This window comes from Mirounga leonina, unplaced genomic scaffold (assembly GCF_011800145.1).
Source record: "Mirounga leonina isolate KUSES-001 unplaced genomic scaffold, KU_Mleo_1.0 Mir_173, whole genome shotgun sequence".
Lineage (NCBI taxonomy): Eukaryota > Metazoa > Chordata > Mammalia > Carnivora > Phocidae > Mirounga > Mirounga leonina.
Window position 1 is genome coordinate 76027205 of NW_023270447.1, and position 14542 is coordinate 76041746.

Below are 14542 nucleotides of genomic sequence, written 5' to 3' on the forward strand. Positions count from 1 at the left end.
CAGGGTCCTGGATCGAGCCCTGAGTCGGGCTCCCTGCTCAGTGGGGAGTCTGCTTCTTCCTCTCCCTCTGCCTCTCCCCACTGCTCGTGCTCTCTCTCTCTCGCTCTCTCTCAAATAAATAAATAAAATCTTTAAAAAAATTCAGTAGTCAAATTTTGAGTAAATTAAGTCTGGCATTATACTACAGGGATAATAGCTTCTTGGCGCTTCTGTGTTCCCGCATTCACTATACTGCACTTTTTTTTTTAAGATTTTTATTTTTTATTTATTTGACAGAGAAAGACAACGAGAGAGGGAACACAAGCAGGGGGAGTGGGAGAGGGAGAAGAGGGCTACCTGCCGAGCAGGGAGCCTGATGTGGGGTTCCATCCCAGGACCCTGGGATCATGACCTGAGCCGAAGGCAGACACTTCACAACTGAGCCACCCAGGCGCCCCTATACTGCACATTTTTAATACTAAATAGACATTTTATGATGCCTGAATTTCTCATGGCCTTCTCCATATTTATTTTACGGTCATTCATAGTTGCATGACACTTCTATTTACTGCTTCTCCATTCTATAAACCATCAGATTCACTATGAGGTCAACAACAAGGCCAGAAATCTCTTGGCAATAAAGGAAAATAAAAGCTTAGTTGAATTGATCACTAATATAAAAAGCTGTCAAACTATAAGAAGATTTCCAGTTGTTTTTGCATATATAAATATCAAATAGGTAAGACATGGAGCCGCAGTCGGGAATTTTCTGAATCTCCCTTTCCCGGTCTAACAGCAAGATTCACTAGATGGCGATCTATCCTCTCAGGAGGAAGTAAACAACGACAAAGACGCTGTACTGTGGTTTGATTGGTTGGTTTTTCCTGAGCCCTGACTCTGCTCACTATGGGGTTCGTAGATACAGTAAGGGATACAAGGGATGTTTAAGACAGTCCTCAGGGAGCTTATAATATGGCCAGAAAGATAATAGCAACAGGCAAATGTAACAACAGAACATGTAGCTTCCTGCTTTACTTTTCATCCTCTAGAAATTTCCCCCACAGATGTTACATTCAGGCATCGTGTTGGCATATTTTTAAAAGAAGAGCTGGAAGAACAACAGAGATACCCATCAGATGGGGAACAAGGAACCATAATTGGCAGAATTATCTTTTCCTATTCCTATCTATATTCCCTTGTGTTTAAGTGACAGTATCTTTCTTTTTATGTAGGACCCCATAATAATAGTATTTACTGTATCAGGGATTATACTATGTCAATCTACATTAGTGCTTTAAACACATTAGATGATTCAGTTCTCACAATAATACCTAGTGTTACAGGATATTTTTCTCCATTGGTGCCCGCGGTTCTTGGTCATGCCACTTGGAAGAAAGAATGAAGAGATAGACCAGACAGAGTGGTGGGCAGCAAAACAAGGTTTACTGAACGTTAGTAAAGTGATAAGTACAAAGCTCCTGAGGAGCGAGGGGACCTGAGAGGGTTGGCACTGGAGTTTCTAAGTCTAGGGGGTTTTATGGGCTTGTTGACAGGATGTTTTAATCTGATTAACCCTCCCTGTCATCCAATCAGGTTTTTGTCAGCTATCTATCATATAGGAAAGGGTGGAGGGCTCCTTCCAGGGTGACATAAAATCCTTTTAAGGGTGGTTTCCTCTTAGGGTGGGGGCCCCTTGTCCCTACCTGCCTGCCTTCCAACTGTCCTTCATCACTAGTAGGTTGTTATGGACTGAATTGTGCCCCCTCCCCCAGCTCCCATTCACATGTTTAAGTCCTAACCCCCAGTACATCATAATGTGACTGTATTTGCAGATGGAGCCTTTAGAGAGGTAATTAAGTTAAAGCGAGGTCATTAGGTGGACCTTAACCCAATATGACTGTGTCCTCATAAGAGGACATGAGGACCCAGACACACACACAGAAGGAAGACCATGGCAGGTTGCAGGGAGAAAATGACCCTCTAGAAGCCAAGGAGAAGAAGCTTCAGGATAAACCCACCCTGCTAACACCCTGGTCTTGTACTTCCAGCCTCCAGGATTGTGGGGAAATAAATGCCTGTAGTTTAAATCATCCGGTCTGTGGTAGGCCTGTTACAGCAGTTCTTGAAAATTAATACATAATTTTTATCCCAATTTTTAAAATGAGCAAAATGAGGCCCAGGAAGGAGAAGTTAGTTTCTTAAAATCACCCAGCCAGCTGCAACAGAACTCACTTTTAGGGTTTGGTCTGTCTGCTGAGGGTTGAGACCACAACATTAGAAATGGCTTGACATTTATGTAAGTGTCAAGCAAATAGCCAGAGGAGGGAATGTAGACAGATCTTAACCTATTGGTGAATGAGCAAATCAGCGTTCCTTAATCTGGTCAGCAAAGGCCTCCCAGTCTGTGCCCAAACCCCAGTGAAAGAAAGGGAAAGCCAGAGGAGCTTGGGGGAGTTTTCTTTACTTTGGGCCCAGGACTATTCTGGCAAGAGTGGCCAGAAGCGATTAGTGATTCAAATCATTCTTGACTTCATTTAAAATGAGCAACAAGTCTTCTTACTCTAAATGATCTTTTTTGTCTTTATCTTCCACACCCAAATTCCCTAGCTGGGCAGGGTCCTTATGACATTGTCTTGTAAAGCTAGAGACATTGTCTAGCTGGCTAGAGACCAGATGGGAACCAGTCAGCAAATATAAATTTGGATCACACACCTTCCCTTTTTGGCTCCCATGGAATTACTGAACGTTGTTGCCCAATAGCCCAATAGCCTGTGAGCAATAGACAAAGATCCTTAGGCCAATTGTACAGTGTGTGAGTATATGAATTGTGATTTGTCACCAGCAGACCCTCACCCCAAGGAATTCTGAAGGGAGTTCTGTAGGCCGAAAGAAATGATAGCATTTAGAAATTTGGATCTAGGGCGCCTGGGTGGGTCAGTTGGTTAAGCGACTGCCTTCGGCTCAGGTCATGATCCTGGAGTCCCGGGATCGAGTCCCACATCGGGCTCCCTGCTCGGCGGGGAGCCTGCTTCTCCCTCTGACCCTCCCCCATTTCGTGCTCTCTCTCTCTGTCTCATTCTCTCTCTCAAGTAAATAAATAAAAAAAGTCTTTAAAAAAAAAATTTGGATCTATAGGACAAAAGGAAGAACACTGGGGATGGTAAATAAGTAATAAATATTCAAAAAGCCAACTTTTGATTCTTAAATTCCTTAAATGTCGATCGACTTTACTTTTTTTTTTAAAGATTTACTTATTTATTCTAGAGGGAGGGAGAGAGAGACATCAGGGGGAGGGTGCAGAGGCAGAAGGAGAGAGGGAATCTCAAGCAGACTCACCCACTGAGCACGGAGCCTGACATGGGGCTCATCTCATGACCCCAAGGTCATGATGCAAGCTGAAGTCAATCAAGAGTCAGATGCTCAACGGAGTGAGCCACCCAGGTGCCCCAATGTCAACTGACTTTAAGCAAAAATAATAATGTAATTTGGGGTCTTTTTAACATATGTAAATGTAATATATGTGCTAACTATGGCACAAAGGACAGTTGGAGTGTACACGGAATTGTGCCCCTGTGGACGTGTCAATCTTCTCCCAACGGAAGTTGTTTTAAATTCCAGTAGAGTTGGGGTGCCTGGGTGGCTCAGTCAGTGAGGCATCTGCCTTCAGCTCAGGTCATGATCCCGGGGTTCCAGGATCGAGCCCCACATCTGGCTCCCTGTTCGGCAGGGTGTCTGCTTCTCCCTCTTCCCCCACTGCCCTGCTCATGCTCTCTCTTGCTCTCTCTCTCAAATAAAAAAATAAAATCTTAAAAAAAAAAAAAATTCCAGTAGAGTTAACATACAGTGTTACATTAGCTGCGCGTGTACAATATAGTCATTCGACAATTCTGTACATTACTCAGTGCTCATCATGGTAAGCATTCTGGACCCCCTTCACCTATTTCTCCCATCACCCACCCGCCTCCCCTCTGGTAACCACCAGTGTGCTTTCTATAGTTAAGAGTCTGTTTTTCAGGGGCACCTGGGTAGCTCAGTCGGTTGAGCGTCTGACTCTGGATTTTGGCGTGGGTCATGATCTTGGGGTCCTGGGATCGAGCCCTGCATTGGCTCCCTGCTCAGCAGGGAGTCTGCTTGACATTCTCTCTCCCTCTGCCTCTCCCCCTGCGCTCTCTCTTTCTCTCCCAAATAAATAAATAAATAAATAAATAAATAAAATCTTTAAAAAAGAGTCTTTTTCAGATTTTCTCTTTTTCTTTGTTCATTTGTTATGTTTCTTATATTCCACATATAAGTGAAATCATATGGTGTTTGTCTTTCTCTGACTTTTTTCACTTACCATTATACTCTCTAGTGCCCAACGATGGCATTTCTCTGCACTTTAGCCATTTGCCCCAATTTAAGTTTAGAAATTATCAGTTTCAGTAATAACTGAATCGCAGTTCTCAACAGCTGTTCAAAATGTTAATAACAGTTTTCTTGTGTGGTAAAAACAACAGCAAAAACGGGAAGGTTGCAGGTTGTTGCAAATGGCAAGATTTATTTTTATCTATTTAAGATTTATTTTTATCTTCCATTAGATTCCAATAAAAATTCAGATGGAATTTTTGAGGAACTTGCAGGCTGATGCCGTAATTTTTATAAAGACAAATGTCCAAGAATAGCCAAGACACTGCTGAGGAGAAATTTAAGATCGGAAGCCTCGCCCCACTGTATGAATTAAGAAAATGTAGTATCTGTGCAGGGATTGACAAACTCACCAAAGAAGTACAGCACCATAGAAAAAGACCCACATGTATACAAAAACTTGGTATAAGACAGAAGCGACATTGTGGATCCTGGGGAGTGGCACTGAGACAACTGGTTACGCATGTGGGAAAAAATGAAGCCATACCTCACTCTACACACAAAAGTCAATTTCCAATGATGAAACACTTAAAGTGAAAGGCAAAACTTCAAAAGAGAAAGAAAGAAAGAAAGCTTCAAGAGAGTATCTTTAAGGCCTAGGGATAGGAAGACTTCCTTAGACAAGATATAAAGTGCTAACCATCAAAGAAAAAAATTGTTAATTTGACTTCGTTAAACAAAGCGTTTGCTCATCAAAAAATACCACAGAGAGAGTAAAAAAGACAACTTGCAAACTGGGAGAAGATATTTGCGACAATGTTGCTATAACTGAGAAAAGATTAGTATATAGAACATACTCTTTCAAAACTATCACATATAAGTAATAAAACAGACAACCCAATGGACAGATGGGCAAAGTCTTGAGCCAGCATTCCACACAAGAACCTATCAACCTCTTCAGCGATCTGGGAAATTCAAATTAAGGTCACAAGATACCAATTTGTATCTACTAGACTATTCCAAAGTAGGAAGTCTGGTAATTCAAAGTGTTACTGAAGATGTAGGTTAACCAGAACTCTCATAGTCTACTGGCAAGAGAGTAAATTGGTGCCAACACCTTGGAAAAACAATTTGTCATTATCAAATAAAATGAAAGATGTGAAAACCTTATGACCCAGCATTTCCACTCCAAACAATGCATATGTGTGCCAAGAGCCATGTATAAAATGTTCATAGCAGTATTCTTCTTCCTAAGAAAAACTGGACATAATCTAAATGTCTGTCACCTGAATCATGGATAAATAGATTGCAAAATGTTTCTAAAATGGAATTTTAGGGGCACCTAAGTGGCTCAGTCGGTTGAGCATCTGACTCTTGATTTCAGCTTGGGTCATGATCTTGGGGGCATGGGATCGGCCCCTAGTGGGGCTCCATGTTCAATGTGGAGTCTGCTTGTCTCTCTCCCTCTGCTCCTCCCTTGCTCGCTCTCTCTCTCAAATAAATAAATAAGTAAAATCTTAAGAAATAAATAATTTTAAAAATGGAATTTTAAAGGAAAAAGAATCGAGTATAGCTGCATGCCATAAAACAGATAAAACTTTAAAATCGAGGGGAAAAACAAGTTGCAGGAGACTATGCACAGTATGAGCTCATTTATAAAAAACTGGAAAAAAAAAACTAGTAAAATTCAACAATGTATTATTTTAGGGAAGCATGCACTAATGACCAAATTATTTTTGAGGGAGGAACATTCAGGAAAGTGGTTCCCCCTGGGGATCAGAATGGAGGTTGAGATACGGAGAGAGCACAGAGGTAAATTATTAAACAGGATTGGTAATGCTCCAACTCTTGAGTTGTAGAGTGTGTGTAGAGCCATTTTTTAAAAATGTGACATACCTTATTTGGTATTTTACAAATATAACAAAGAATGGGGGGAAAGAAAAACTCCTGGCAATATGGTTAAATTGTAGACAAAAGAACTTCTTAGCGGCAGGTATGCAAAAAGACAATCCAAAGTGTTGGAGGAAAAGAACTTTGAAACCAGAATTTTATCTCTAGTTATACTGTCATTTAAATACTAGAGTGAAGTAAATGTTTATTCAAAGCCTCAGAAATATTGCCACATAAAGGCCTTCTTTGAAATCACTCCTAAGGAAGAGAATTGAATCCAGAAGAAAGCAATGAGGGGCGCCTGGGTGGCTTAGTCATTAAGCGTCTGCCTTCGGCTCAGGTCATGATCCCGGAGTCCTGGGATCGAGCCCCGCATCGGGCTCCCTGCTCCGCGGGAAGCCTGCTTCTCCCTCTCCCAATCCCCCTGCTTGTGTTCCCTCTCTCGCTGTCTCTCTCTCTGTCAAATAAATAATAAATTAAAAAAAAAAAAAAGAAAGCAATGAAATATGGAGGGTAAAGGTGAATAAACGACTTAATAAATTTTATTGGTGTCTAAAAAATTGTGATCTTACCCCCCCAAAAAAAACCCTGAAATGTTACAGATTCTAATACTAAAACTCTAAGTGTTCCTTCATGGCAATCAGAGAAATCCAAACTCAAGCAACAGTTAGAAAATATTTTATATCCATAATATTGCCAAAAATTAGAAACTCAAGGTAATTCACAGGGTCAGTAAGGGTATGGAGGAAACAGGATTTTCCACTAATTGCTGATAGAGGTATGAATTATGTGTGCTTTTTCCCCAGGAAGTCCTCTAGGCTATACTTAGTCAAATTAGCTGTATCTATGTCCTATGACTCAGCAATTCTACTCCAGGGCGTATAAAACTTCCTCCTCACCCCCACCCAAATACCAAAAAGCCCTCACATACAGATCAGCAAGGGTATATATTTAAGAGTTTCTTTCTTTCTTTTTTAATCAGAGAGGGAGTGAGCCTAAGCAGGGGGAGCTGCAGGCAGAGGGAGAAGCAGGCTCCCCGCTGAGCAAGGAGCCTGATGCAGGACTTGATCCCAGGACCCTAGGATCATGACCTAAGCCAAAGGCAGCCGTTAAACCCACTGAGCCACCCAAACATCCCTTGAGAGTCTCTTTCATTTTATATATGTAGTTGGAGCTGGAGGCAAACTCTATCTGCCATTAAGGACATGGGTGAGAAAAATATGGCACATGATGAACACTATGCAGTGGTCAGAAATAATAAACTGGATTTATATTCAGTAATATGGCTAGATCTTTATTTATTTATTTATTTATTTATTTATTTATTTATTTATTTAAAAGATTTTATTTATTTGACAGAGAGAGACACAGCAAGAGAGGGAACACAAGCAGGGGAGTGGGAGAGGGAGAAGCAGGCTTCCTGCGGAGCAGGGAGCCCGATGCGGGGCTCGATCCCAGGACCCTGGGATCATGACCTGAGCCCAAGGCAGACGCTTAACAGCTGAGCCACTCAGGTGCCCCAATATGGCTAGATCTTTAAAAAAATACAATTAGTGATAAAAGTAAGAAACAGAATATATCACATTTATGTAAAACTTATGTAAATTCAAAACATTTATCCTTAAAAGATGATTGTGTATTTTTCAAGACACATTCATTCATTCAATCATGTATCCATTAAGTATTCTTTCATTATTTATTATGCAAGTCACCACTCGACATTGGGAATACAGCAGCAAACAAAACAGAATTCTGGTCTTTGTGGAACTTATATTCTCTTAGAAGAAGATAGATAATTAAATGTAAATGAAGAATGCGAGATGGAGATTGTTGATGAGCAAGATGTGCTGTTTTACAAAGGGTGGCCATGGATGTCCTCTCTGATAAGGTGACCTTTGAGCCTACTTTAGGAGGAGGAGCAAGACTGTGGCTATGTGGAGGAAGAGAATTCCAGGCAAAGAGAACAGTAGGTGCAAAGGTCCTGAGGTGGGCGTGTGTTTGGCATGTCTTAGAAACATTAAGGAGATCAATATGTGGCTAGAGTGGAGTGAGAGAGAGAGTTGCAGGAAGTGAGAGAGGCGATGATGGCCGAGATTCTGCTTGGAATGAAATGAGAATCCATTAGAGGCTTTTTAGCAGGGGAGTGAAATGATCCAGCTTATTTTTAAAGGATCGCCCTGGTTACTGTGCAGAGGCAAGACTAGAAGCTGGGAGAGCAGGGAGAAGGCTGTTAGAGGTATCCAGGACAGAGGTGATGGTGGTGTAGAATAATGTTGTGGAAAAGATATCAAAGGCTAAAAGAGGAAAACAAAACAAAACGAAACAAAAGCTTTAGGAGATTATCTTTAAGGACTAGGGATAGGGAATACTTCTTTAAACAAGATATTTTTTAAAGTGCTAACTCAAGATAAATTTGACTACAGTTTGTTCATCAAAAGATACCACAAAGGGAGGAAAAAGACAAGCTGCAAAGTGGGAAAAGATACACAATTTAAAAATAGAGCAGACTGGGGCGCCTGGGTCGGTTAATCATCTGCTTTTGGCTCAGGTCATGATCCCAGGGTCCTGGAAACGAGCCCTGCATGGGGCTCCCTGCTCAGCCGGGGGGCCTGCTTCTTCCTCACCCTCTGCCTGCCACTCCCCCCACTTGTGCTCTCTCTAATAAATAAATAAAATCTTTAAAAAAAAATAGAGCAGACAATTTACTAATGGGTGGGTATGAGGGAAATAGAAGAATCAAAGATGGCTGAGGATTTGGGCCTGAACAACTGGGAGAACGGAGTTGCTTGTCACTGGGTGGAAAGACTGGGGAGGAGTAGCTTTAGGTGGAAAAAGCAAGAGTGTGCTGTGGGCTGTTTGAGATGCCCGTTAGACACCCAAGTGGAGCTGTCACATGGTCTGTTGGCCATTTAGGTCTACAATTTGGGGAGAGGTCGGATGATACTCATTTGGGAATTGCAGCATACGGTAGTACTTAAATCATGGGATTAGATGAAGTCACCAAGAGAGTGAGCACTGATGGCAAAGAAGTCTGAGACCAAGCCCTGAGGTGCTTGTTATTTAAAAGTAGGGAAGGTGATGAGGAGCCAGCAAAAGAGACCGAGAAGGAATGGTCACTGAAGTCAGAAGAGAACCGGGGCGGGGGGGGGCGGTGTCCTGGGGGCCAGCAGGAAGGAGTGGTAGGCCATGCCCAGTTCTGCTGCATGTGGAAGAGATGTGCAAGGAGGATGGAGCTGATCTGGAAAGGATAATTTCGTGCAGTGATGTGTTGAAGGCCTCCCTGGAGAAGGCTCTAGAGAGACCAGGTAAGAGAAGTGGGAGAACAAGTAGAGACAGGACTTTTTTGTTTTGTTTAAATGTTTTGTGGACAGAAGATCTGTGGATCTGATTTCTACTAGCCACTCCCTTGATTCAAGGAGAGATCTAAAACAGAAACAACAACAACAAAATCAGGCCGTGAGATTAGCAACTAACTCCCCTCCTCCCTGTCACTCCCAAATCAGGACGCGTGGTTGATGTTTAATTGATGTTTATCCTCCCTCCTCCTGCTCCCCCCTCTATCCAGGGCTCCGGTCTCCCCAGAAGCTGCCACCAACCAGTGGGACAGGGGGCAGACCTCGGAGAAGCCTGTGAGTGGCAGCTTGGTCCTCTGAGAACGGGGGGCGGGGGGGGCGATGGCGGGGTGGGGACATGGGGTACGCTTCCATCACCCTTCTCTCTCCAAACCTCTTCATGGTCCCTTGCCCCCCAAACACAACAACACAGTCCCTCTGACCCCTCATTCTCACTGGTACAGCACCTGTAAGACTGCCCAACATGGATGGTCCTCATGCCGAAGTACCCCCTTCCCTAGTATACAACTCCTTCTTTGGGCAGATGTCCCTCCACAACCTGGACACGCTCCTTACCTGGAGGAGTCAGAGGCTGGAGGTTTGGGGCACCATCATGACAACTTGATCCAGCAGTCCCAGCACTTCCAGAAGTGAACGCAATGGTGATACCCCCTCTCCCTCTCTCCTCCTCCCCCCATCCCACTTCCTTTTTTCTTTTTCCTCTGCACTTTGCTTCTCCTTCGAAGGATGCTCCTGTCTTCCAACCTGCGACTTCCATGTGTAACCCCGAATGTGTGCATATCCTCCTGCTACCTATCTCACGAATTTCTCTACCACAAGAGAGGTGACAGTTCCTCCGAGCGACCACAGTTCCACAACAGAGCGGGGCCCTCCCATGGTGCTCCAGAGAGAATAAGGTGAAAACCAAGTTCCAGGGCAGGAGGGACAAGGTGCAAGAAGGCATCTTCCAGGAATCCACCCTAGGCAAAACTGAACTAGATCTGGAGGGGAGTGTGGACCCAGGGATGTGGACTCTTCAGGGAGAAGGAAGAGGAGTTGTGGACATGGGCACTGTGACCCCAGGGCACAGGTCCAGAGAGCCACAGTGTCCAGATCCTGCTTGATGCCTGGAGTGGTAGACTCCCCATGGGTTCTATGGCTGTGCTCAGGGTCATGTTCACATCTTCTGTGGTAGGGCTATGATAGGAGTGGTCATGGCTATGGCTGCGGTGCAAATCCTCATGTGAAGGTCCATGGTTGCAGCTATGGGTATGTCATGAGTGTGGCCATGGCCATGGGCATGGCTGTGTTCTTGGTGGAAATCCATCAAGAGTGCCCATGACGGTGGCCATGGAAGTGTTCGTGCAGGTCACCATGACCCCTGTGTCTGGTCACCAGCAGCCCCGAGACCACCCAAGTCAGCAGTCCCACAGCCACCCAGTCGGGGCCCCCAGACCTCTGGCCATCCAGCTGACCAGAGGGACAGAAACAGTGACTCCATCTGACACTTGGCTCTATACCTCTGTGGGATCTGCTTCTCTCCACTCATGCCCCCTGTCCACTTCTATGGGCTGCTCCTCCATTCCATTCTGTCCCCAGCCACAGTGTTCCCAAGGCTGTTCCCGAGACAGCACTTTGGAAGAGCTTTGCTGTTGAGGAAAACAGAGAGGTGGCACAGTGCCTGAAGGGGCCTATGTGGTCCACGGAAAGCTTACCTTTGTTTGACTTTAATATGAGACAAATTAAATAAATTAAGTGTCTATGGCAGAGAAGAAGAGTGGCAGTGGGGATTCAGGGTGAAGTGGAAAAGATGAAATAAGAGTGGGCTCTATGTGGTCAAAGATGAGAGCGTGCTATGAATTAAAGAGACTGGTAGGATGATTTCTGCTGGGGGCCAGCCAGAGGGGAGAAGTAGACAAACAGAACAAAACAAACATCACCCTCTTCTCCCCTCTGATCTTTACTATGAAGAGCAAACTGCTTGATTCAAAGTCAAGAATACTTGGGGCATCTGGCTGGCTCAGTCGGTGGAGCATGCGGCTCTTGATCTCCGGGTTGTGAGTTCGAGCCTCGTGCTGGGTATAGAGATTCCTTAAAAATAAAATCTTTAAAAAACCAAAACAAAACCAAACCCACACAAAGTTGTGAATACCCATACATTAATATTTTTTTCATCTCTTTTACTCCCATGTGCCTCCCAAGGCAAGAACTGGAAAGCTGGAGAGAATGAATAAATGGGCTGTTACATTTCTTTGAGATCAATTAAGGCATCACAGCACTTTTCTAAGAGCACCAGGGGCCCCGGCAAAATTCATTCAAGAGGAGGTTTTGAGCAGGGAAGGGACCTTGGGCTGTCAGCAGACAGAGGGTTTCACTTCACTAGAGACCTGAAGGTCAGTCTTGTTTCTACCTGCTTCTCCCAAATGGAGGGCTGACGGTCAGAGTCCGGGACTGTAGTATCTGATGAACTGCAGCCGTTTGCTTCTTTGCCAGGAAATGTTCTGTGCAGGGAATGGGTGTCATAGGACAAAAGGCTACAGAGCTGACACAATGCGCCTGCTGTGCGCTCCCACCCAGTGGGCCTGGGGCAATTCCTGGAGACATTTTTGTTGGGTTACTGCACACCCACAAATAGCTACTTTAAAAAGGGAAAAGAACAAAACTTTACAATTAGAGGGCTATTTAGAAAAGGCATTTAAAAACTAACAGATAACAGATGCTCCTGTTAACTTCTTGCAATGGACTCTAAATTGTTCTCCCAGCCTCCAGTCTCTCCCACGCCAATCCATTCTGCACACTGTAGCAGGATTAGTCTCCTGAAAGCACAGATCTGATCTTGTCACTTCGATGCTCAAGCACCCTCAAAGGCTCCCCGCTGCCTTTAAAATAACCAAGCATTTAAAGATCCTTCATACTAGAGCCTCTCTTCTCTTCCCTCCCCCTGCCCCCTATCTCCCACGGCTGCCTTGGATGATTCTCTTCCTATCTCTTTTCCTATCCTCTTACTCTTCCCCTGATTTACTCCAATTCAATCTTTCACTCTTAGTTTACTTGTTATTTCTTCTGGGGAGCTTTTTTTCCTACCTACCAACCTCTGGACTGAACTAGGCCCTCCAGTAAGAGGCTTATATAAAACCCTGAAGTTCCTCCTATCACAAATATAATTGCTCTAAATTGTAGTCATTGGCAAATAATAACGTAAAAAATAATAATGTAAATTGTAGTCATTGACTTGTTTGTCTTCCCTGCTACACAATAAGTTCTGTGAGGTCAGGGATCATATCCATCTCTCTCAGTACTGTGTCTCCAGGGCCTGGGATGCACTCATGAATGTAAGCAAGCAAGAAAGAGCAAGTGAACTGAACAGTCTGCCTTGACTCCCAAGTTTTATTCTTGCTTTTCTTTCCCCGACCTGACCTGTTTTTGCCACCATTCTTGGTCTATAAAATTTCTACCCAAACCACCCATATTCAGTCACTGGATTCATAAGAAAGTTGACACTGCAGGAAAGAATGATCTTTTCAAAAAATGGTTCCGGATCAATAGGATGGCTATATGGAAGAAAGGAATCTTGACCCCACCTTGCACACACACCAAAATCAATTTCAGATGGATTGTATATTTAAATATGAAAAGTAAAATAATGAGACTTTTGGAAGAAAACATATGAGAAAAATCTTCAAAACCTTTAGGTAGGCAAAGATTTCTTAAACAGGATACAAAAAGCACTAATTATAAAGGAGAACACTGGTAAATTACCATTCAGGTTAAAAAGTTATTTTCATTAAAACACACCATTAAGAGATTTAGAAAGGCAGACACAATAGAGAAATAATAGAGAAAATCAATGAAACCAAAAGTTGGTTCTTTGTAACAATTAATAAAAATAACAAACCTTTAACTGAACTGATCAAGAAAAAAAGAGAGAAATACTCAAATTACTAAATCAGAAATGAAAGAGGAAACATCATTATTGATCTTTCAGAAATAAAAAGAATTAAAATACTACAAAAAATTGTATGCCAACAAACTAGCTAACCTACATGGAATGGACAAATTCCTAAAAAGCCACAAATTACCAAAACTGACTGAAGAAGAAATATAAAATCTGAATAGATCTACAACAAGTAAGGTGACTGAATTAGTAATAGCAATTAAAAAAAAATCTTTCAACAGGGCGCCTGGGTGGCTCAGTTGGTTAAGCAACTGCCTTCGGCTCAGGTCATCATCCTGGAGTCCCGGGATCGAGTCCCGCATCGGGCTCCCTGCTTGGCGGGGAGTCTGCTTCTCCCTCTGACCTTCCTCCCTCTCATGCTCTCTGTTTCTCATTCTCTCTCTCTCAAATAAATAAATAAAATCTTAAAAAAAAAAAAAATCTTTCAACATAGAAAAGCCCAGACCCAAATAATCAGATGGTTTCACTGGTAAATTCTACCAAATGTTTATTTTTTTATTTTTATTTTTATTTTTTTTCATTTTTAAATCATTTTACTGTTTATACCATAATCACATTCAAATTGGCAGAACTCCCATGACAGACAGGACAGAGACCTGTCATGCAAGGCAAATAGTGAAGGTTTCATAAAGCTGGGGAGAAGTACCAGGGTTCCACAGGATGGCCGCAGAGATCCCAGACAACAGGGCCACGATGTCGGAGCAGGTGGGAACACAGGCGGCCACGGCCATAGCTGACCTGAGGCCACTGCTGTTTCCTAAGGGGGATTTCCTAATATGCTTGGTAAGCAGATCACTTGAACAGATGTACATGGAGCAGGGTACTGCTTCTGCTGAATAAATTCTACAGGTTCCTGGGCAGGGGCTACAAATCTCAGGCACTAAATGGTTGCTGAATTAGGATTTTGCAAAGGTAGTCCCATAACCAACATCCAGGGAAAATTTTTTTTTTAATTTTTTTTTATTTATTTGCGAGAGAGAGAATGAGACAGAGAGCATGAGAGGGAGGAGGGTCAGAGGGAGAAGCAGACTCCCTGCTGAGC